This window comes from Xenopus laevis, chromosome 5L (genome assembly GCF_017654675.1).
Source record: "Xenopus laevis strain J_2021 chromosome 5L, Xenopus_laevis_v10.1, whole genome shotgun sequence".
Lineage (NCBI taxonomy): Eukaryota > Metazoa > Chordata > Amphibia > Anura > Pipidae > Xenopus > Xenopus laevis.
The window spans coordinates 72,393,847-72,418,890 of NC_054379.1; the positions used below are offsets into that span (position 1 = coordinate 72,393,847).

Here is a 25,044-nt window from a genome sequence, read left to right on the forward strand (position 1 = left end):
GAACTTCACTGCTGATCCCCAAATGAAATGAAATCCCCAGGAACAAAACTGCGTCCTTCCGAGTATTTCCTCTGGTTTCATTTGTAAAAGCACACATCAATAGGCCAGTAATTCTAAAATAGACTGATAATCATATTTTATGTAGGTCTATGCTAAAGTTCAAACAGTGTTATTTTTGACGTTTATAAAACAAGCCATGTGACATGGAGCTCATTATTCATACTGAGGTGGGGAGCTAATCAGTTTAGCCATTTCCTTGCTATAGGTTATGGGTTGCAATCTGAATAGAAGTTCAGATGTGCTCTCTACCTTTTTACCCAGAGGAAATTTCACAATAGACATTCTCCCTGCATCACACCATAGCTGTCTTTCAGGACAGTTCGATAAAGAAGAGGAAAAAAAGAGGACCGCAAACAACTCACCGCTCTCCCCTCACAACACAGGTGCTCTGTCAGACAGTGTCCCCACTGTATATACACCAAAAATCCAAAGAACAGACGGCACTTCTGTAAGGTGGGTTTTATTGGAGGTCCTGCTGGAAAAAACCTTACGCGTTTCGGGAGTTATCCCTTAGTCATAGGTTAAAAGATCAATAGCCACAGCTGGGTTATTTATACAGAAAAGGTTTTGGTGCCATCTAGTGGGCACACAATAAAATTACATTTTTTATTTAAATACATTAAAACCTGTAGCTAAATGGAGCAATTAAAATGGATACTTTAAAACCATATTCATAGTTGATAACCAAATAAACTGTAAGTGTGGAAGTTGTAACATTGATGATACTAATATATTCCTAGATATATTCTAACTAGAATATCTTTTATTAACTTTATTATTTTAATAAGGACCGAATATTGACATGTCTAGTATAGGTAGCTAATATCGTGTCTATAATTTAGACCGTTGGGGACTCTGGTATCCAATTTGAGGATCCAGAAAGCCTCCCTGAGGTTCAATCTGTAAATGATGTCACCACCTCTAATTGGGACCCGTACCTTTTCGATCACTTTCACCCTCAGGTCTTTTAGACCATTGGGTGAGCATGTTGTGAAATGTCTACCAACAGGGGTACGTTCGTCTTTGTGGGTAATGCTTCTGATATGTTCCCTAATTCTTTCCTTCAAAGTACGTGATGAACGTCCCACATATTGTTTCTGACAGTTACTGCATTCTAGGAGATATATCACATTCCTGGTGTTGCAGTTATAGAACCCTGTGTTTTTATAAATTTGCCCTGACACATTAGATTTGAATTCAGGTCCAATGGAAATGACGCTACATGTCTTACAAGTGTTAGCCCCACATTTGTATGTCCCTTTAACCCTTAGCCAATTGTCCATCTGATTAGAAGGAACCGATGTGACTAAACTGGGTGCCAGCATTTTTCCTAGGGTGGGAGCCTTTTTAGGAACACATTTTATCTCTGTTTGAGCTAAGATTTCAGACATTTTTGTATCCCCATCCAATATCGGTAGGTATTTTTTGATTATCTTGCAAATTTGACCATATTCCTCGCTAAATTCAGTAACAAAGTACATTCTTTGTTTTTCTGGCCTGATGTGATCTAAGTGGTCCACAATTGGCCTTCTTTTTTCTTTTACTAATGTCGATGCTACTTTGGCTTTTGCATGTGCGCTCCTTATAAGGTGTTTGGGGTATCCTCTACTTTGCATTCTCTGCCCTAATTGGTGTGATTGACGATCAAATGTGGCTTCCTGGCTACAATTTCTCCGGAACCTCACAAACTGACTATATGGAATACTGTTCAGTGTGTGTTTAGGGTGACAACTGTTGTATTTTAGGAGGGTGTTACCTGCAGTAGGTTTCCTAAAAATTTCCGTGTCAATGGACTTGGTGCATGTGTTACCTATTAAGGTTAAATCTAAAAATGTGATTGTGTCGTTGTGGTGTTCCAAAGAAAATTGGAGATTATATTGATTTGTGTTAAGAAATTGATGAAATTCATCAATTGTGCTCAGAGGACCATTCCAAATGAATAGCAGGTCATCGATATACCTGCCATACCAGATTATGTGGTCGCGAAAGGGGTTAGCACATCCATAGACGTGGCACTGCTCCCAGCGGCCCATGTAGAGGTTCGCATATGAGGGGGCAAAGGATGCACCCATAGCAGTGCCACGTCTCTGGAGGTAGTAACTCCCATCGAAGTGAAAAAAATTGTGAGTTAATAAGAATTCGAGGACTAATAAATTAAAGTGTATAAAATCGGGTGTGTAGGAATGTGATTCTTTCAAGGTGTCAAAAATAGCTTGTATACCCATCTTATGTGGGATCATGGAGTATAAAGATTTAACATCCATGGAGATCCAGTGGTATGTGTCTAGCCAAGTGAGGGTGGATAGTTTTTCAATAAGATGTCCAGTATCTCTTAAGTATGAGCCCAAAAGTGGGACTAGAGGTTTTAGGTTCGAGTCAAGCCAGTCTGAAAGCCCTTCATTTGCTGATCCAATGCTGGCTACTATAGGTCTACCCTCTGGTGCCTGGGTGGATTTATGTATCTTTGGGAGGTGGTGAAAAATAGGGATGATGGGAGTACGTCTAACCAAATAGTCCCTATCGTGAATGTCCACCACCCCCAAGGATATACCATAGGACACCAGTTCCTCTATAGCTTTCATAAATTTATCCTGTGGATTAGAGGAAAGGGTAGAGTAGGTTTCAGGGTCACTCAATTGTCGCTGAGCTTCTGCTATGTAATCAGCAGTGTTCAAGACTACCACACTGCCTCCTTTATCAGCCTGCCGTATAGTAATGTGTGTGGCAGCCTTCAGTGATCTGAGTGCTTTCCGCTCATCAAGGGAGATGTTCCATTTGGATTTATTGGGGAAACTGGTGTTGAGTTTCTTGAGGTCCCGTTCCACCAGGTCCTGGAACATGTCCATTGAGGAGCACCTAGACTGTAGGGGATAGAAGCTGGAATTACATTTCTTATTAAGGGTGGATCTACCAATTAAGGGCTCATCTGAAGAGCCCTCCCTAATGTTCTCGTTTTCTAACACCCTTAAATCAGCAAGGCAGCAATGCTCCTTAAAGGTGTCGAAGGGTGTGTCTAGTTCAATGGATGTATTGTCCCTCAATACAGTACTATAGTGTCTATGGGGGGAAACTAGACCCACACCCTCACCTCCTGGCCCAAAGTGTCTCCTAAGGGTTAGTTTGCGAACAAACTTGTTCACATCTAACAACGTATTGAATAAACTAAAATGGTGAGTGGGTGCGAACGATAGCCCTTTACTCAGTACTGGAATCTGGGGCGGAGACAAGGTAATAGAGGATAAATTGACAACATTTAGTAAGTCCGATCCTTCTTCTTGGGGTTGGTTCTTAGCTTGTAGGGTCTTTCCCTGGAACCGCTTCCCCCCCTCTTCTTGTCTTCTTCCTGATTTGTCGTTCTTCCTGTTCCAGTCTGTTCTCTCCTGTTTTTTCCGGTTCGTGTAGTGGTCCTGACCTTGGTAGTTTTTTGGCTTCCTAGTGTCGTCATTGGACTCCGCATCTTCTAGGTCTGCTGCAGTGGGGGCACGTCTGTTTTGGCGTAGAGAGGTTAAATCGTCAGAGCAGAAAGAAGTCTCCTCCCCCGAATCACTGGAGAAAGAGACCGATTTTGTGCGGTCACCCTGATAGGTTTTGGTCTTTCAGGACAGACTCTCTCAGCAATGGCTTCAGAATAATAGTTACCCCAGTTTAGGAACCACTGCATTAGAAGGGTCTCACGTTTTTCCAACTCCACAATTTAGCATTGTTTCCCACAATTACAGCCATGTGTATGTTTGCACTTGGCGCAATTGTGACTGATGCATGAAAACTAATTTTATAAATTTGTACACCTCTGCGATCAAGAGTTAAATTATTATCATCTCTGGCGCTCTACATCAAAATGGTGCAAGGGTGGTGGTTGCTGAAATGGTTCCCCTGTGTCAATAGAACAGACTGGACAGGTGCAATTGCATGTTCAGGCTCATGTACCCTAAAAGGAGAAGGAAACCCCCTGGGCACAAAACCCCTCCCCTGTGTTGCCCCCCCCCCTCCTCCCCCCTGGCCTACCTGTCCCCCTGAACAAATGCCCCTAACTTGTTATTCACCCCTCTGCGCAGGTCCTGTCCACGGAGTTAACAGTCGCCATCTTCTCCCACGCGCGTCTTCTTCCTGATTTGACCGGCGTCTTCTGGCGCATGCGCAATAGGAACATTTACCGGTACGGCTCTACTGCGCATGCGCCGAATGTCACAAAATTTTCCAATTTCACAGTAGGGCACCCTGCTTCACATGTGGTGGGAGTGTCCCCAGGTGAACAAATTTTGGGACTCCATATTCACCTTCCTGTGAACCAATCTGGAATGGTCCATTCTCTTTAAACTGGAAAAAGCCCTTTTAAATGTCCCTCCGCCCAACATAAAGACCCCACAATCAAATCTTCTATTTCAAATTTCCAGTGCAGCCGCCACACTAATAACCAGGAACAGGAACTGCTCACACTACTATCTACCCATGAACAGATGGAAGAGATGGCAGCCACTTTGGAAAATAGGAGAGACACTCATGATAAAATATGGTTGCCATGGCAACAATATATAACTAAAACCAGAAATGCACTGCCAACACAAAACCCTACACCCACCCACTTCCCCAGCAAATGTCTGTATATAAAAAAGCAATGACCATAAGACTTTACAAATTTAAAATGGGGTCACTGTCAGAAATGGTTGTGTGGACCCGATGTGCTGTATAATTACTACCAAACTTGACAGGTACCATCTGTTTGAGCAAAAGGTTTAATAAAAAAACTGAAAAAAACAGGCAGAAAAGAAATCCGAAGAACAGGCAATTGGACTAGGCAGTCGGCAATCAGTCCACACAGCCCTTAGGTTATTGCTTGCAGCTGGATCCTAGCAGGTTAGCAGGGAACACAGACAGAGGGAAATACATTTAGGTAACCTGGCAGCTAAAACACTACCTCCTATGGATCATTCTGGAGGAGCAGCAGCCATTAAACCTCAAGTCCCTGATTCTAAAGCAAGAAGTTCCTGAAAATCACTGAGCCTGGCAGCCAAAAAAGGTTTGCTCTATGAGGCTACAGTGTTATTGTTACTTTTTATTACAATATTTTTTATTCAGACCATCTCTTATTCATATTATACTGTAGTCTCATTAAAATCACTGCCTGGTTGCTAGGGTAATTTGGACCCTAGTAATTACTGCTGCTTCTGCTGAAAATCTGAACTACTAGCTACATCATACTAAAAGTTAATTTAAAGGTAAACAACTTACAGTATCTTTAAACCATCATCTCAATAACCACACTACAGTTTAAAATTTGCAAACAGAATGAATAGTAAAATAACTATAAAAAAATATAATTTTAAATTAAAAATTGATATGAACAGGACTTTGACTTTGTATAATATACAAAAAATGGCATGTGAAGGTAAAAATGCCTTTAAGTCTGTTCTTTGTAGAATACAGTCATGTGAAAAAGTTTGGGAACCCCTCTCATCCTGCATAATAATTTACTCCACTTTCAACAAAAAAGATAACAGTGGTGTGTCTTTTATTTCCCATGAACATGAGTACTGTGGTGTTTTCTGAACAAAGATTTTTAGTGAAGCAGTATTCAGTTATATGTAAATTAATCAAATGTGAAAAACCGGTTGTGCATAAATGTGGGTACCCTTGTCATTTTGCTGATTTCAATGCATGTAACTGCTCAATACTGATTTAGTATCATGGTTTAGGGGAAGGCTACAAAAAGCTATCTCAGATGTTTCAACTGTCCGTTTCAACTGAAAGGAATGTTATCAGGAAATGGAAGGCCACAGGCATAGTGCCACAGGAGTGGCATATGCGGAGGATTGTGAGAATGGTTACAGACAACCCAAAGATCACCCAAAGATCACCTCCAAAGACCTGCAAAAACATCTTTATTGTGTATCTGTACATTGTTCTACAATTCAGCGCAATTTGAATAAAGAACATATGTATGACAGGGTGATGAGAAAGAAGCCCTTTCTGCACTCATGCCACAAACAGTCGCTTGTATGCAAAAACTCATTTAGACAAACCACAGTCATTTTGGAACAAAGTGCTTTAGACTGATGAGAAAAAAATGTAGTTATTTGGTCATCACATAAAAGATGTGCATGACGAGAGAAGAACAAAAAAAAACACCTGCTACCTACTATGAAATTTGGTGGAGGTTCTATCATGCTGTGGGGCTGTGGGGCTAGTTTAGGGACTGTGGCCCTTATTAAAGTCAAGGGTCAGATGAATTCAACTAACTCTTCAGGATAATGTTCAAGCATCAGTCATAAAGTTAAAGTTATGCAGGGGTTGGATATTCCAACAAGACAATGACCCTAAACACACTTCAAAATCTACAAAGGCATTTATGCAGAGGGAGAAGAATAATATTCTGGAACTGGAGAGATTTTGTATGGACGAATGGTCAAAAATACCGCCATCCAGAATCCAGACACTCATCAAAGGCTTCAGGAGCCATCTAGAGGCTGTTACATATGCAAATGGAGGCTCTACTAAGTATTGATGTAATATCTCAGTTGGGGTGCCCAAATTTATGTCTAATTTTATGATGCATATTGCATATTTTTATGTTAAACCAATACTTTGTGTGACTGCTGAAATACTACTGTTTCCATAATGGTTTTCATTACAAATACCAAAAGCAAGATGCTCATTTGCAGTCATGGAATTTGACAATAGGTATGAAGGAAGTGGCTTTTATATGACAAAAAATATTATCACTGTAGATGACAGTCGCTTATTATAATGCAATAATACAGTGTTCCTATGCATTGGTAAATCCATTGTCAGAATTTCAATTTGTATGCCTTTTGCTCTTGATTTCAAACCATCATACTCTTTATTACCAATTTTAGTAGTAGTTAAATGGGAAAGTAAAGAAATATAAATACATGCATTATTTGTAACCAGAATGTTGACCAAAAAAAATTGCACTTGGGTAAAAATAAAACAAGTGCTAGTTATACAATAAATAGGAGTATGTTAGGGGCCTCCTTAATGAGAAGGATCTGGGGATATTTGCGGATAACAGACGTATTACCTCCCATTTTTCAACAGTCAGCATAAAAATGCACGTGTTTTGACATTTCTGTAGTTAATTGCATGTCATACTAGTAGCAGCAATTACACCATAATTATGTTAAAAATGCTGCATTTTGGGTCCAAAATTGTTGTGATTACACTTGTCATTGTAAATAGGCCCTGGTGTAACAGGTGTTTCCCAAGTCCTAAACTCTTTAACTGTATGACAATAATGAGAATATGAATTCTTTATTAGTTTTATTCTTTTTAACACTTTAGGGTGGTGAACAGTACGTGCGATGTGAGTGCCATCTCTAATTTGTGCAGCCAAATATCAGATCTAACTGCTTGGCTCACACTAGCAAACTACATGTAGGCTGCAAGTGTTCAAACCATAATTGTTATTTGCAGCAAATTTAACCTGGGCTGCACAGCCCCTGATAGAATTCAAATTATATTGGTTTGCTGCTGGCACACTTTTGTGCTTTAAAGTCAATAGCAATTTTAGGGTATGTTTAAGAGATTCAAACATCTTATATAAAAAATATATAAATGAGACAGGAAAACTCCTCAACTTTCTTTTGGCGGCAAGGACATTTTACAACCAGAAAATATAGCTCCATATATGACAGTATCTATCTATTATCTATCCATCTATCTGTCTGTCTGTCTGTCATCTATCTAGCTATCTATCATAAACTGTGTAACAGCTGAGCTACAATATAGCCCAATGCAGACTAAACTTACACCAGTCAAAGAATTATTGATTTTATGTCAGCAACTTCAACCTCTAGCAGCTCACACTAATAATCTACACTGGGCTGTTTTCCCACTGGTTTTCTATAATAATTTGCCAAAGCTAAAAGGACCTTTTCAAAAGTGCGTCTTTTAACTGCAATAATATTTGCTCTTTAAGAAATCACGTGAATGGGGGGCTTATTGTAATGGATTTGCCCTTTTGTTTTAAGCCATAGTAGCAAAGCGGCTATGTATTTTCCTGTCGGAAAAGCAATCATTTATCGTTAGACTAAAGTTGAATTTTTGTAGTCCATAAATAATACATTTCAAAATCAAAATGCTTTCTAAGTGGTGTTAAATGAAAGATAAACTGCAATTGTAATATATCATTGTAAACTAAAACATAGTAAAATACTAATCTATAAAGCCAAGATGTTCATGTGCAGAATTCTATTGCTATTATTGTATTCGGAAATTTTAAAAATCAGGCCCATACAATCTTTGGCCAGGATCAGCTATAGGGGCAGCCATATATTTAAGAAAATATTTTTCTGTCATTGTATATTAAGTCTGTGAAGTGAAATAGGATGTTCAAGTAGGAACAACCAAAACAAATTAGAGGACTTGACCCCCAGGCGACTGTGCACAATTAAAAGCACCCAAACCCAAAAAAATAATGGCAGTGCAGATTTAGTTTTAGGGGCTCCTATATAACTCAGTGTTTGTTGAAATAATGATTGCGTCCATGTAGTTATAGGGAATAATATTGGAAATCTGCAAACTAAATCTGCAGTGCCATTATTTTTATGGGTTTGGGTTTTTAATTGTGCTGGTATATTATGATATTGATTAATAAATTGTATTTTATTTTTACATTGTAAGTGGATGATATCACCTGGGGGATATCACCTGGACTGGGATTGCAAATAAACCCTGGCATTTCAAGCTCACAGAGGCCCAGTCCCCTAAAGGCATAATAATTAGTGACTATGACTATTGCCAGAATCTACAGTTTGCCATCCTGGGCCTGAAGGAAAGGATCTGACCCATAGCACAGACATGGACAATTATATGAATTAAGCCATAAGATTTTTACTTGAGCAATATAACACAGTGGAGGAGATGTGGATATTGAATATAAAAAAGTCATCCTAAGGGGTATGGAAGAAATATGAATATTAAACATAAATTGTTTTATTAAAGGGATACTGCTGCTCCAGCAGAATTCTGCACTGAAATCCATTTCTCAAAAGAGCAAACAGATTTTTTTATATTCAATTTTGAAATCTGACATGGGGCTAGACATTTTGTCAATTTCCCAGCTGCCCCTGGTCATGTGACGTTTGGCTGCACTTTAGGAGAGAAATGCTTTCTGGCAGGCTGCTGTTTTTCCTTCTCAATGTAACTGAATGTGTCTCAGTGGGACATGGGTTTTTACTATTGAGTGCTGTTCTCAGATCTTCCAGGAAGCTGTGATCTTGTGTTAGGGAGCTGTTATCTGGTTACCTTCCCATTGTTCTTTTGTTTGGCTGCTGGGGGGGGAGGGGTGATATCACTCCAACTTGCAGTACAGCAGTAAAGAGTGATTGAAGTTTATCAGAGCACAAGTCACATGACTTGGGGCAGCTGGGAAATTGACAATATGTCTAGCCCCATGTCAGATTTCAAAATTGAATATAAAAAAAATCTGTTTGCTCTTTTGAGAAATGGATTTCAGTGTATAATTCTGCAGGAGCAGCATTATTAACTGATTCATTTTGAAAAAAAATGTTTTTTCCCCTGACAGTATCCCTTTAAGGGACGTGAGGTCATTCAGTTCTAATTTCTTATGTCCTGTAGTCTCACTTGGGGGTAAATTTATCAAAGAGTGAAATTCCGCAGCTCTCAATTAATTTCTATGGGATTTTGAAAAGCTATTTATCAATGGGTGAAAGTGAAAGTTCACCCTTTGATAAATACGCCTATAAAAATCCCATAGAAATGAATGGAGAGTGGCGGAATTTCACTCTAGTGGCTGAACTTCACTCTTTGATAAATATACCCCTTGGAGACATATTTTGACATGGTTCATTGTGAAAAATACTTGCTAACTACTGTGTGATATTGGATGTCTCTGCAGAATTATTGCTTTGCTTAAGGTTGTCACCTTGCCTTATGGTTGGAAAAGCCCTGGCAGCAGGTAGCAGTAATAATAATAGAAAGCACCTGCAGTTGGTCCTACTGATCTCACAAATTAAAATATGCCATGTTCATTTCTCACTGGAAATGTTAAATGTTTGAGCTGATAAAAAGAAACCTAAAACTAGATCTCAGTGTTTCATTTGCCTTTGCCTGTGAACATTTTTTTTTTTTTTGACAGAAAAAACAGTGCTAAGATTTGAGGAGTATTTCCCACAAGTTAGCATCCTTTCTGCTACTATGAGTGTATAAAGTCAGCCGTACCTGTAAAAAGACCTTTTCGCTTTATCAGATTTATGTAAGCTGCAGGGATTATGAACTAAGTATTTGTGCAGCTGCTTCATCTACATGTCTGACAGCAGCCAACAGGGAAATATAATATTGTCTGTATTTTACAGAATTTCTGGCTGCTGTATGAATGTTTACAGCTTTTCTCATCAGATTACAGTTTGTGTTTTTCCTTTGCAGAGATAAAAATAAAAAAAGTCTAACTTTTTATATACTTATATACTATTTATATTTTGCAGAGATCTAAAATAAATGTTTCTGCAGCAGAGCTATTTATGGTCCAATCTGCTCCACAGCGGTATTCTTTTTACAGGTATGGGGACTGTCTGGAAACAGGCTGATTTCGCTTCCAATAAGGATTAATTATATCTTAGTTCTACATTTTTAAAAAATTTGATTATTTGTATAAAATGGAGTCTATGGGGGAAATTTACCAAAGGGCGAAGTGGCTAAAGCTGGCGAAAAATTCGCCAGCGTGACGTCATTTCGGCACTTCACCGATTTACTTATGGTAGCTGGCATAATTCGGCCAAAGGAGAAAGACTCTGTCGCAACTTCGCACTCTTACACTAGACTAAGTTTTTTTGATTTTACTGACCGTTACCTCTATCGCCAGACTTGCCTTCGCCACCTCAGACCAGGCGAAGTGCAATAGAGTAGATAGGAGTTCCTCAAAAAAAAGTTGAACAAAAAATGCTGACGTTTTTTCCTATTTAAAGGGTGATAGACTGAAAAAGATCGTACATTTTTTTGGGGGGTACCCTCCTACCCCCCTACATTTGCTAACATATGTCACATAAACTATACTGTGGGCACATGTGTAGGGCATTATATACAATTTTATTAAGGTTCCCTGACCTTGTAGTGTAATGTATTTGCTGCAGCATATACGGCCGTTGTACTTTAACTGCACGCCGTATGCTAATTAGCCAATGCTAGCGAACTTCGAACTGCTGAGCGTAATTTCGCTGGTGTAATTTCGCCGGCGTTCAGTATCCTGCGCGCAACTTCGGATCTTCGTGAATTAGCATTTTCGCCTGGCGATGTGCGCGAAGCCAGCGCTGGCAAATTTTCGCCGGTTAGTGAATTTGCCCCTTAGTGAGATGGCCTTTCAGTAATTTGGAGATTTCTGGATAATGGGTTTCTGGATAACAGATCCTATACCTGTATTATAAAATAGACATATACATAATGTGGTGCTTCCATTCCTCAGATACAATAAACTTTACATCTAAGGGTTAGTTCACATGAGGAGATTCAAAGTTGCCTCATACAGGCAACTTCGGGCGACTATAGAAAATGCATCGCCACGTGTGCATTAGCGCAGGCGACTTTTCATTGTAGCCTATGGGAAAAAACGCTGAGGCAGCTCGGGGAGATAGTTGCTCAGAAGACGAGGCGAGTCAACAATTAAGTACTTTTTTGTCTATTCTCTGCAATACAAAGTCTGCCACAAAGCATACTTACACTTTCATACAATTGACTCCATAAGCACGTTGTGAGAGGGTGAAAGGCAAAGGTTTTTAAAATCTCTTTACCCTCTAGTGCAATCATTATATATATCCCAACCCCTTTGGTTCAGTTGTATCCTGCCCCTTTCTTTTATGTTTCTGCGAGTACCACACCTGACTCTAAAGCTACTGGAAGTGGAACGTTGGGTACAGGTATATAAAACCAGGGGCAGGTCACTAAGGGGCAGATTTTGTTAAACTGCAGGTAAACAAGTGGTAAACATTTGTTTCTGACCGCTTTTATTAGAGAGTCAGCATATTTCAAAAAGCCAGAAATGCACTGGATGCATTCTAATTTTCTCCACTAGTGTTTTTACAGTGGTGGAAAAAAAAGAGTAACATTAGCCTTAGCCCTTACACCGAAACCGAACAGAAGCTTTACCGGCTGCTCTTTTCTTTGATAAATGAGCCTTTAAATGTTTCAGGCAAGCATCGCACAAATGCTAATTTTAACATTTTATTCTTTGCTTGGAACAGTCTGTTCAATTCCATGTAAATGTACAATAAATGTAATGTATAATGGATTTGAAAACACCTTTTGTTTAAAATTTCAAACAGTTATTTTGTATCCAATTTTCTTTTCATCTTGTCTCAGAGATTTTGTTCTTCCCTTGATTCAATTTCTACTTTGGTCTTGTAAATGATATGGTCACAACAGTCTCTTTGTCTTTGTACAACTGAACTGTTCCAATGGAGTTTCTCAGAAACAGGAACACATGAAATAAGATACCAGACAAATATTATAAGGATGTTCTTTAGTTTTATCATAAGTATCTGATGTTTGACCTTCTTCAGGTCAATATATTTATGATTTAAGGGGCAGATTTATCAAGGGTCGAATTTCGAATTGGAAAAAGACCAACCGAAATTAAATCAATTCGATTCAAAGTTTTTCCAAAAGAAAAAAGATTTTTCAAAGTCTACCAATTGACTTCAAATTTTAGGAGGTCCCCTATAGGCTAAAACAGCAATTCAGCAGGTTTTAGATGGCGAATGGTCGAAGTTGGATTTTTGAAGAGACAGTACATGATAAATTTTGAATCGAATTTGGACTATTCCCTAGTCGAAGTTTACAAAAATAAGCTTGAAATTTGAATTTTTTTATATTCGAATTTTCACTTCCACCTTTAATAAATTGGCCTGTTTATGTTACGAAAAAAAATTGAAAACATACATACTGCGTAAGCGATAATGACGCAATTATAACACTGAGAAGATTGTGTCAGTAAAAGTTTAATCTTTAAGTATATTATTTCCTGTTCTTGTATTTAACTTTTTTATTTTTATATTGGGGGAAAGGTCTGAGAGACCTGAGTCACCTTATAGATTTTCCATAATTTAATGTGGTTCAATATATATCTTGTACATTGATTGCAGATAACAAATAGCATTTCGCTTATTAATTACACACAAAAACACATATATAGATAAATATACAGTGTACACACATGCAATTTCATTTTATTTAAAATGATTTTGTTTTCTCTGTAGTAATAAAACAGTATCTTGTACTTGATGGTAACTAGAGTAGATTAATGTTTTTATTATTAGCATCAAAAAGATACATACAAAATAGTATGAAACATGCCATACAGTCATGAATAGGGTTACATATATAAATTGGAGTTGGTGTACACACATTCATCGACGTACCTCAAAGATCGAAATCACACAATTATCATCAGGAACATCAACAAGGTTACAATGTAATCTGCCGGAGCCCCTCTCCACCCAGGATTGTATAAAAATAGAAAAACTGTTAGGGCCTTTCATAAATATATGTAGTCATATGAAAGTTTGGCTGAGCTTTCAAAGTAGCAACTTCCTTTTTAATATATAACATGCCTTATGGAAACAGTAGTATTTCAGCAGTGAGATAACGTTTATTGGATTAACAGGCAATATGCATCATAATAAAATTAGACAGGTGCATACATTTGGGTACCCCAACAGAGATATTATATCAATACTTAGTTGAGCCTCCTTTAGCAAATGTAACAGCCTCTAGATGCCTCCTATAGCCTTTAATGAGTGTCTGGATGGTGGTATTTTTGACCATTTGTCCACACAAAATCTCTCCAGTTCAGTTACATTTGATGGCTGCCGAGCATGGACAGCCTGCTTCAAATCATCCCAGAGATTTCTGATATTCAAGTCGGGGGACTGTGTACTTCTCCCTCTGCATAAATGCCATTGTAGATTTTGAAGTGTCTTTAGGGTTATTGTCTTGTTGGAATATCCAACCCCTGCATAACTTCAACTATGTGACTGATGCTTAAACATTATCCTGAAGAATTTGTTGATATTGGGTTGAATTCATCCAACCCTCCACTTTAACAAGGGCCTCAGTCCCTGAACTAGCCACATAGCCCCACAGCATGATGGAACCTCCACCAAATTTGACAGTAGGTAGCAGGTGTTTTTCTTGGAATGCGTTGTTCTTCTTCCGCCATGCAAAGTGCTTTTTGTTATGACCAAATAGCAAAATTTTTGTATCATCATTCCAAAATGACCGTTGCTTGTCTAAATGAGCTTTTACATCCAACAAGCGACAATGTTTGTGGCGTGAGTGCAGAAAGGGCTTCTTTCTCATCACCCTGCCATACAGATGTTCTTTGTGCAAATTTCGCTGAATTGTAGAACAATGTACAGATGCACCATCTGCAGCAAGATGTTCTTGCAGGTCTTTGGAGGTGATCTTTGCGTTGTCTGTAACCATTCTCACAATCCTCTGCATATGCCGCGCCCGCTCCTGTGTTTTTCTTGGCCTGCCAGACCTGGGTTTTACAGCAATTGTCCTGTGGCCTTCCATTTCCTGATTACATTCCTTACAGTTGAAACTGACGGTTTAAACCTCTGAGATAGCTTTTTGTAGCCTTCCCCTAAACCATGATACTGAACAATCTTTGTTTTCAGAACTTTTGAGAGTCGCTTTGAGGATCCCATGCTGTCACTTTTCAGAGGAGAGTTAAACAGAAACACAACTTGCAATTGGCCACCTTTTTCTCATGATTGGACACACCTACCTATGAAGCTCAAGGCTTAACAAGCTAATTCAACCAATTTGGGGTTGCCAGTAATCAGTTTTGAGCAGATACATGCATTCAAATTAGCAAAATTACAAGGATACCCAAATTTTTGCACAGCCAGTTTTTAACATTTTGATTTAATTACATACAACTGAATACTGCTTCACTAAAAATCTTTGTTCAGAAAACACCTCAGTACTCCGATGTTCCTGGGAAATAAAAGACATACCACTTATCTTTTTTGTTGAAAGTGGAGTCAATTATTATACAGGCTGAGAGGGGTTCCCAAGCTTTTTCATATGACTATTTAAGTTAGGACACATATATATTTGAAGGACCAGTAAAATTTGTTAGAATACAACGAAAAAAACCCACCAAGACAAATTAGGCAGAGGACACACTGTCAGTGAATAGCCAGGGAAGTAAGGAAACTTTTATATGTTTTAATTGGGCTTTTATTTTCTTTTTCTCAAATCAAAGTTCTTCCAAATGTAGGTTTATAAATTATTAGTTGAATTACTGCTTGCTAGATTCTTCTGCAAAGGAGTGTTATAAAATGAGCTGCACAGTGGTTGACTTCTTTGATAGATCATATACTATACTGTATATATGATGACTCAATCATCTTCTAGATATGTCAGACTTACTTATTTCAATCAGTTTGAAGAACCCTAGAACTTTTCATAAGCTGATACAACCCCTTATATATAAAATGTAGATATTATATATGCATTATACAGAAACCTATTATCCAGAAAGCTCAGATTTACAGGAAGGCCATCTCCAATAGACTCTATTTTAATCAAATATTTAATATTTTGATTTTTTGAAAGTATATCCTTTCTCTGTAAGATATCATTAATCCTTATTGGAGGCAAAACAATACTATTGGTTTATTTACTATATATACACATACATACAGGTAATCAGCTTGAAACGGGAACCAAAATGTTTTGAAAGCTTGCTATGATTACATTAGTTAGCCAATAAAGGTATCACCTTTATACCCCTTTGTTATTTTTTCAAAAAGGTTGCCCTATATATAAATTGAAGAAAATGCCAATACCTGTGGTTGCAGCAAACGGGGTGATCCCAAATTTATTCCATGGTGCTGTACTTTTACACTTTTAAAGTGATCAAACGTTTCGGGACCCGCATGGCCCTTCCTCAGTGATGGAGGGGCCATGCGGTCCCGAAACGTTTGATCATTTTAAAAGTGTTGTATAGCACCATGGAATAAATTTGGGATCACCCCGTTTGCTGCAACCACAGGTATTGGCATTTTCTTCAATTTGGATTCACTACTGACGTGTGGCTAGGCCAGTGCCATATACCTGTATACCCTGCATTGACTTTGCCCTATATATACACACACACCCATTATAGATACAATACTTGATGTTGCCATGTGTTCCTGCAACCTGCAGAAAATGTAAAGTTTGGTGATACCTTTTATTGGCTAACTGAATAAGTAACAATCGCAAGCTTTCAGAGCACACAGGCCCCTTAGTCAGGCAAAATACAAATGAAAGGCTGGAAAGGAACATCATATATACTGTTTGATCACTGAAAAATGGTTTATGGGCAATAAGAAAATTACAGATAGACTTGTAGAGATAATAAATGTTATTAGGGTGTGTTGTAAATAGTCCATGAGTCTAGTTTAAGTCAGATCACACAGTTTGAACTAGACCAAGACAGAATAGGGTAAGGTTAACACAACAGTGCACAATTAGAAATTGGGCAAGAAAAAGTAAAGATACAGGTAAGGGTTCCGAAGGGGCCTGTGTGCTCCTAAAGCTTGCAATTGTTACTTATTCAGTTCAATTCAGTTAGCCAATAAAAGGTATCTACAAACTTTAAATTTTCTTAATTTCTTCAAATTCTAACACGGTATAAAATCTTAAAACTACTTGTGACCTTACATTGTCACATTGTATAAATAAGTAGGTAGAAAAGTGAGGTGATTGTAGTTGAACATTTTTCTATCTAAATTTTCTAGGTTGGGAAAACTTAAAGGGGTGGTTAAGTTTTAGTATGTTATAGAATGACCATTTCTAGACAACTTTTCAGTTGGACTGCATTATTTATTATTGTTTTTTAGTGATTTGCCTTTTTCTTCTGACTGTTTCTAACTTTCAAATAGGGGTCACTGACCCCATCTAAGAAAACAAATATTCTGTAAGACTACAAATTTATTTTTATTGCTACTTTTTATTCTTTCTATTCAGGCCCTCTCCTATTCATATTCTGGTCTCTTATTCAAATGAATGCATGGTTTCTAGGTAATATAAACCCTAGGACCCAGATTGCTGAAACTGCAAACTGAAGAGTTGCTGAATAAAAAGATAAATAACTTAAAAACCACAAATAATAAAAAATAAAAACCAATTGCAAATTGTCTCAGAATATCACCCTCTACATCATTCTAAAATTTAACTCAAAGGTGAACAACCACTTTAAATACTGCTACATGCAACTATTGTAAATATATGATAACAATTTATGGTTTCGTGACAGACGTAATGATAACAACTACACATATTTAAAATAAAAATATAAGTGCTTACACTTAACATATCTTGATATATTTGACACCTTTAAATTGGTATGGTCATCACATGCAGTAAAGAAGAATTAAATAAAATGTATAATCAGCCGCTCTTTCTGTCATCATGGAGTTAATATGAGCTGTGCTCCAAGGAATAATGCAACTGACATCCCATTATAATAATTTGGTTTTGTGAGTTTTATAGTACCAGAAAAAAGCTTTTATGCCTGTCTTATTTTTTTCTACTGTCTAACACATCTCAGAGGCCAATGGTAAATTCAGACTGATAGACATATAAATAATTCATTAAAAGAATAGATGTGGCCTCTGGCAATAAAATAGTGGGTTATTGAGGTCATGCTGATTCCTTTCTTTCCATATTGGGTTTCATAAGCATTAGTGTTTGGGGAAAGCAATAGAAGCAGCATTTGTATTTTCTTTTTTTTAATACTAATGCATCCAATTTATCTCAAAATTTTCCATTGTTACAATTTGCATCTCATACTCCCTAATATTTTAAGATTATAAACTGTAATAAGTGGGGTCCCTTTTGCCTTCAGTATTGGTCAGATTTTGTAAGTAGTCAGTATGTTTTTTTAATGAATACATTATAATAATAAGGGAGCTCTGTATATGTGGACAATGTCAAGGGAGGAGCCTTGATGGGGTCAGGAAGCTTGGAGGCTGGTGGGATCATTGGGTGAGTGGTGGGTAGGGCTTAAACACAAGAAGTTGAAGGGGATCTTCCTCTTCTGGCCAGCACTTGTAAGGCAGCATAATGGATTTTCTTGGGGTAGATGGAGTTTCATCACAGCTAACCCTAAGTGGCAGAGGGATGTTTGCCAAGGGAAAGGCTTTAGGCCCTTGTATAAATGGTAATCGCCTAAATGTGTGTTTAGTGGCTAGTATGGATCCTGGGATATATAGGTTTTGGTTTTTGGCATGGCAGGTAGCTCGCTATGGGTTAAATAATAGCTGTGTGAGATACTGTGGTTATACATTCATTCTATGTTTGTATTATTTATTTACTTGTCAATAAAGCTGTGCACATTTGCATCCAAGTTTGAATTGTGTTTCTTTCTATTATTATTCTATTATTCAGGGTTTAAGGTGGCTGGTGGTCAAGTGTAGAGGGGTTAATTGGGCCAGACAGCTTTACACTGTACCAGCAGTGTCGGACTGGGACACCAGGGGCCCATACAAAAACCTTACGCCAGGGGCCCACCAAAAAACCTTAGACCAGGGGTCCACTCTCAGTACTATTATTCTTCCTCACTCACTCAACCTCTATTCTCCTAGTCTCTTTTCTTTACACACTATAATCCATTATTACATCTATTTATCCTCTTTTCTCATAGAAATAGGGAATGACCATGAAATAGGCCAAATGTTTAGCAGCATGAGGGTCCACTGACACCTGGGCCCACCGGGAGTTTTCCTGGGATCCCTGTGGGAGAGTCCGACACTGTGTACCAGTCATGGGTCAGCCTTTCCAAAGCTATTTGGAGATCAGTATGAGTTGCAAATGACAACTGGCAAACTACTACAGAAGTTACTGTGAAGCGTATTTTTAGTATTTTTCACTTTTTTTTTTTTAAACAGCTAGGTTTTGAAATGTCAATGGCATTTTTGTTATAATGGAAGTTTTTTCTGTGGCTTAACACAGTAGTTGTTTTACATTAAAAAAACTTTTATAAACATGCTTGCCATCAAGTTGAATTGAGATTTTATGTCACTATATGCATGGTTTGTTTTTGTTCTACCTACATAACTATTTTCCACATAGGTCAGATGTTGCTTATAAGACACAGAGGATCACCATCTAGTACAGTGTAAAAAGTACAAAACAACGGAACTAGTTCTCCTAGTGGAGCACAATGCAGTGAAAGGACATGGACCAGACTGAGATTTAGTTAGGGTGCATATTTACATGCCTTGGTTATCCCTGTAGGTGTTTGCTTCAATTTTGCTTTAAACACTTTTATTGTTGTTTGGGATATTATTTCTGTTCTTTGCAAAAATGTTGTTGGAAGTATAATTTATCATATGATATCTGACTCTTTCTCCAGCCCAGGGAATTGTGTATTTCTATTTCTTGTTTGAATACAAGACCATAGTATCACTAATATGCAAATATCAGTAGTATCCATAATAATAATTTTTATTAGAACAGCAGCTCTTTTTTTATGGCCAATTTTAAGTTTCCTCTTAGCTTCAGTGACTTGACATCTGGTGCTGTCAGCCCCACTATCTTGCTATTTTGTTTATTAGATATAGTCGATCAATAATAATGAGTGATCAAAAACTCACTAATTTGCAGACCCCCATCCACATTTCTTACCTGCCAGATACTGTTTTTTTTTTTTTTGCTGCAGGACTCTCTCTGCTGTGAATCAAGGCAAGTTTCATGAGTCACTTGCATGAGCTCTAATCACAAGTTTATCTTATTTTAGTGAACTGTATGTGCAGAAAATCAAAAAAATGCATTATGACTGCTAGAAATCTATTTAAATGCTTCCTTTTCAACCAGGCATGTGCAAACTTAGCCCTTCAAGCTTTGTCAGCTGATATAAAAGAATGTGATAAATTAGGGGTTTTTTTCTACTAACAGAAAATTGTTTGTTTGGTCCAGTTGTTCAGATATACTGTATATTGTTGGGGGCATTGCTCTAAGGCTATTAAAACTATTTGTTGTCTAGCACAGATACTTAAAGACTTGATGATACATTTTATGTTAATGCAGTTTACGTTTAACCATTTTCCTCATTTTTATAATGCTTTAAAATTCTGCTGAAATGATTGTTACAAACTCCCGCCTCAAGCCTTGTAATCATAATGTTGTTCTTTTCCATCTAACCACATAAGTGTGTGAATTCATGGCTATATTAATTTACAGTGACTTCACCTAAATTAAAAATTATAGTTTAATTGTATTTTCTATACATTCAGTGGCATAGCGAATGGGCCAAGGACTCTAGTGCAAAACTGCAGCATGAGCTATTCTTTATAGGGCCTTAGGTAGCTGTGTCTCAACTTGCAATGTCTTGATCCTGCCCCTTATATTCATCAATACATCTGCAAATGTGATTGTGAAATGGCTCATTCATACTGCATTTTTTTCTTTTATAGTGAAATATTTTAGTATCTCTATAGTGTAACCTAAGTAAGAGTTTATGATTTTACTGTTGTGAAATATTATCCACAATAGTATGCATGCATGGCTTTCATTCAGGTTTGTCCTACTTTGATTACCCCATGAGAAATCTTGTCTCCAACAGAATTATGCAAACAAATCTTGTTACTTGCATACATGATTATCTCACAATTACATATGTAAAATTATAGATACCTAGATGTCACACTCCCTGTCTTGTACATATCTGCTAAAGGTAAATAAATTCTGTCCCAGAAGGATTACATTTATTTACTCATTGATCTAGTTGTGTGGCCTCCATATTCCTCCCTGCATGGGCCAAACCCGTTTTTGATTAGTCTACTTGCAGCCACATGACAGCCCTGGCAATCATAGTTCTGGCCTCACCCATACTAATATAGTAGATATTTGAAGAGGTCATAGGCACCCTGATATAAATATGGTTGTATAGGTCCAGTAGATTCTTATACCATATGCAAATGTCATTATTGTGCCTTTAACTTGAAAGGTTGCTATATGCGTTCAACCACTTTTTAGGTCACCTCTTATCTTTGATCATCCTGCTCCCCTCATTCATGTACTTTTGACTTGATTAATAAAATATATTTTCCTGCTGATGTCCAATTTCCATTCATCTTGAATGTGGAACAACATGTCCATTGCCCTCACATGCACCTATCTGACTCAAAGTAGCATCCATAGCTGTTTTATCTAATTGCCTACACCAAGCCTTAAGACTTTGTGTTAATCCCTTTTCTACCACTACTTTCTAATTACTGTTCAAATATCCTTAGGCCCCTAGATCCCTAGTTCTTTTTTCTGTTAGTTGCTGGTCTGTTTATTGGCCTCTATTTTGTTAAATATAAGTTTTGTTGTACAATTTTCCATTCCATTCACAAGCCTTGTGACTAAGCTCAGTGAATTGCTTTTTCTCTTCATGACTTACTGTGCTCTTTACATTTATTTGAACCTTGTGGTGATTTCAAAATTGTTTGTTGTTTATAATCCAGTTTCACATTCTCTTTTGTTTTCCAATAATGATTTCTATGATATATCAACAAGGAGGTAGAGCAAACTTTGTTTTGACATCACAGCTCTCAATGTGCACCACAACATACCCAGAACAATATGTTGGAAAAATTTACATTACATTGTAATTTATAATTTTACATATGCAAGTGCAGTGTGCAAAGGGAAATTTAGAGTGCAATTTGACATAGTTTTTGCCCACAATGCCAGCACAAATGCAGCTGACAAGTGGTGAGGCAGCCATAGCACTCAAATGCGCACCGTTGAGTCAATTGACACAGGCCACTGAGGGAACCCTGGAGCAACCAACACTTTTAAGTTTCCTAAGTTCCTCTGTGTCAATTGGTGCACCTTCACAAGCAAATAACTTTTCTGATCTGGACCCCATTTGGCTAACCAAGCACAGGGCCAAAATGACTGATCCAGTCATTGGCCCTGGAGCCAAAGATTGGATCATGCTTTGGGGCCAACGGAGGCCAGTCGACAAGGACTGTATCATGTGCCAATGCAGATATCAGTCAGGCAGTGTTAAGAACTCCCTGGTTTTGAACCAGGTACCTGACCTGTTGCATTCCAGGCTCTGCTCCTCCTGCCTGAGCCACAGGAGGCAGTGTGGCGACAGAACTTTTATGACACTGCCTCCATCTTCCAGGAATTCACACTCACTATCCAGCTGTGGGCAATTGCTCATTTAAGGGCTATTTAAGCCTGCATCTCAGACCCATTTGTGCTGGATTATTGGCCTTCCTGCTAACTCCAAGCCTTGTGTTTTGACAATCTAGTTCCTGTTCTTGTTCCTGCTCTTGTTCCTTCTCCTGTTTCTGCTCCTGGTTCTGACTCTGGTAATCTTTTGTTATTCCTGTCCTGTTCCTATCTGGTCCTTGTTCCCTTTGATATTGATCTCCCGGCAAACTTTGGCTTGTTTATTTCTTTCAAATATATGTTTATTTGTAATACAAGAAAAAAGCGAAGAAAAGGAAAAAAGGGAGAGAAAAAAAAAAGGAAAACCCAATACGAACATTACAGTGCAGTGTTAACATGTACGATCATACAAAAATTACATACATTATGAGACTGTTTCTAATAATAGCACATCATCACTCATAACTGAAATAAATGGGTTCCAAAGAACAATAGAAGAGGGGAAGGGGCGCATGCTTCACTAGTAGCGTACTTTAATATCCTTTCTTGAAACCATACAATAAAAATACACTTGCATTCAGAGTACGAGTTGCTTGTATTCCCTTTCACCTTTGAATAAGAACCAAGTCATCCACTGGGCAGAATAGACTCTCAATTGTTTCTCAGTACGTGCGGAGCGTTCCTCAAATTGTTGAATCTCGTCTACTTTCGCTAGCCAGTCCCTGATCGTGGGCACACGTTGCGTGTTCCAACGTCCAGGGATTAACAGTTTAGCAGCATTCAACAAATGAGGAAGTGCTGAATTGGTAAAATTTATTCTATCTTCGGGGGACATGTGGAATAATAAAGAATATGAGGGGTCGAGGGGTCATTAAGGTCCCTCCCATTAGCTACGTGCGAGCATATTTGGAGAACACGTTTCCAGTATTGTTCAATCATAGGACAAGTCCAAAAAATATGTAACAAAGTGCCCTCCCCATCTCGACATCTCCAGCATGTGCGTGTTGCAGTCGGAAAGAGTTTATGTAGCCTAGAAGGTGTATAGTACCAATTTGTTAGGATTTATAATTTAACTCTTGTAGCCTGCTACATCTAGAGCTTCTCGACAAGGTGCGTATCATATCTAAAGTTTCATTTTCTGATAACACGATGTTGAGTTCTCTGGTCCACGTTTTTATAAATTTCAACTCTTCTATCTTGCCTGCCCCTATAAGACCTTTATATATGGACGAGAGAGTATGCTTGGGAGGGGAAGAGCTGGTACATAACTTTTCGAAATCAGTCAATGGTCTAATAAAGGCTTTATCTCCTCCCAAAGAGTTGTAAAAATGACTGAGTTGGCCATATTGAAGATGCATGAGAGGGGTGAAAGTCCGTCGCTGCACAAGTACGTCCTTAGATATCATTTTACCTCCATCTAGCAAATGTATAAATTGTAGATGGTCATCCACCAGCCAGAGTTTATATTGGCCCTTATCCATTGCCGGGGGAAAGGCCGGGTTATTTGTTATAGGAATTAAAGGGGATGGGTACTGGGTTATATTTAACGATGGTGGGAGGCTATCCCAGATCTCTAAAGTGTTGTTCAAGAGGGGGTGTTTCTTGGTCAAGAGTCTCCTATCAATTCTATCAATCCATGGGAGATGCAGAAGATGCGTCGCTATCGCCTGTTGTTCAATTTCAACCCATAATTTATTATCTAGATGGTGCGACCAATCTAGTATTCTACTCAATACTGCCGCCTTGTAGTATTTATGCAAGTCAGGTAACTTTGGCTTGTTTATTGACTCGTACTCTGTCCATCCCAACCTTTGGCCTGCTCCTTATTTGGCCTGAATCTGGACCTTTAAATATAGATTCCCAGACAACAATAAGAGGACTATTTAGCACGCTATGTAAAAGGATTAATGCTAGAAAATGGTCAAAAAGCAGTGTAAAGTAAATGGAATATTTATCAAGATGCATTTTATTTTATGATGAATAATCACTGTATTTGATGCCTTTGTTTTACACCATTTCATGTAAAAATAGGCTATTTTTTACACAGCATTTTCAGGTGCCTGCTGGTTTTAAAACTGAAATTGTATACAAAAATTTTTAGGCCAAAAATATATACGCAACTTGATAAATACACAATTTTTTATATTTCTATGTCTGGCAATCAATTTGTTTTAACACAACAAAATAAATTGGGCCTTATTTGTTCAATAATCTACCTTATACAGAATTATTACAGTTAAGGCTAGAAACAGTAAAAGGTAATACAGGTACTTTGGAATAAAATGAACATGCAATAGTGTTTTCATAACTTTTTAGTTTGAATGAATAGTACAGTACTGTTCTTGAAATATGAAAATCTGTACAGCACTATGGGGGATACACCATTCTGGGTAGACATGACACCCAGTCTATAACTATCCCTCTGCATTGCTTTATTTCGTTTCTTAAATGCCATATTCCACTATTGCAACATTGTCCTTTGGCTGTAAATTATATGCATATGTTATGATTTACAACGTGTTTGCTAAATCTAACCTACAAAGAGAATAACAGTTTTATGGTTGGAAATCTGACCAAGATGACGCCTGTGTTGTTATCACAAACAGCAGCCCTCTGTGGGTGAAAATCATAAAAATCTTCCAGTTACACATTGTAAATGTTACATTTATCCAGCTAGATGAATTGTCAATTGGTTCTACTGTGTAATCAGCGAATTTCCCAGTTGCCCTGCTTTAGTTATAGAGCAGTAAGTGAAACAACTCTCATAATTAGTATATAGCTCAAAGGATTTTTTTTAACAATTCTTACTACTGTACAACATCAGTTTATTTGTGTACACCTTTA

The 25,044-nt window shown here is 37.8% G+C and overlaps 1 protein-coding gene across 1 annotated transcript in view; it reads left to right on the forward strand.

The window, feature by feature from the left end:
- The window catches only part of akap7.L (A-kinase anchoring protein 7 L homeolog), a 109,146-nt gene that overhangs the window by 17,571 nt on the left and 66,531 nt on the right, over window positions 1–25,044 (forward strand). The gene's annotated exons all lie outside the window — the stretch shown is intronic.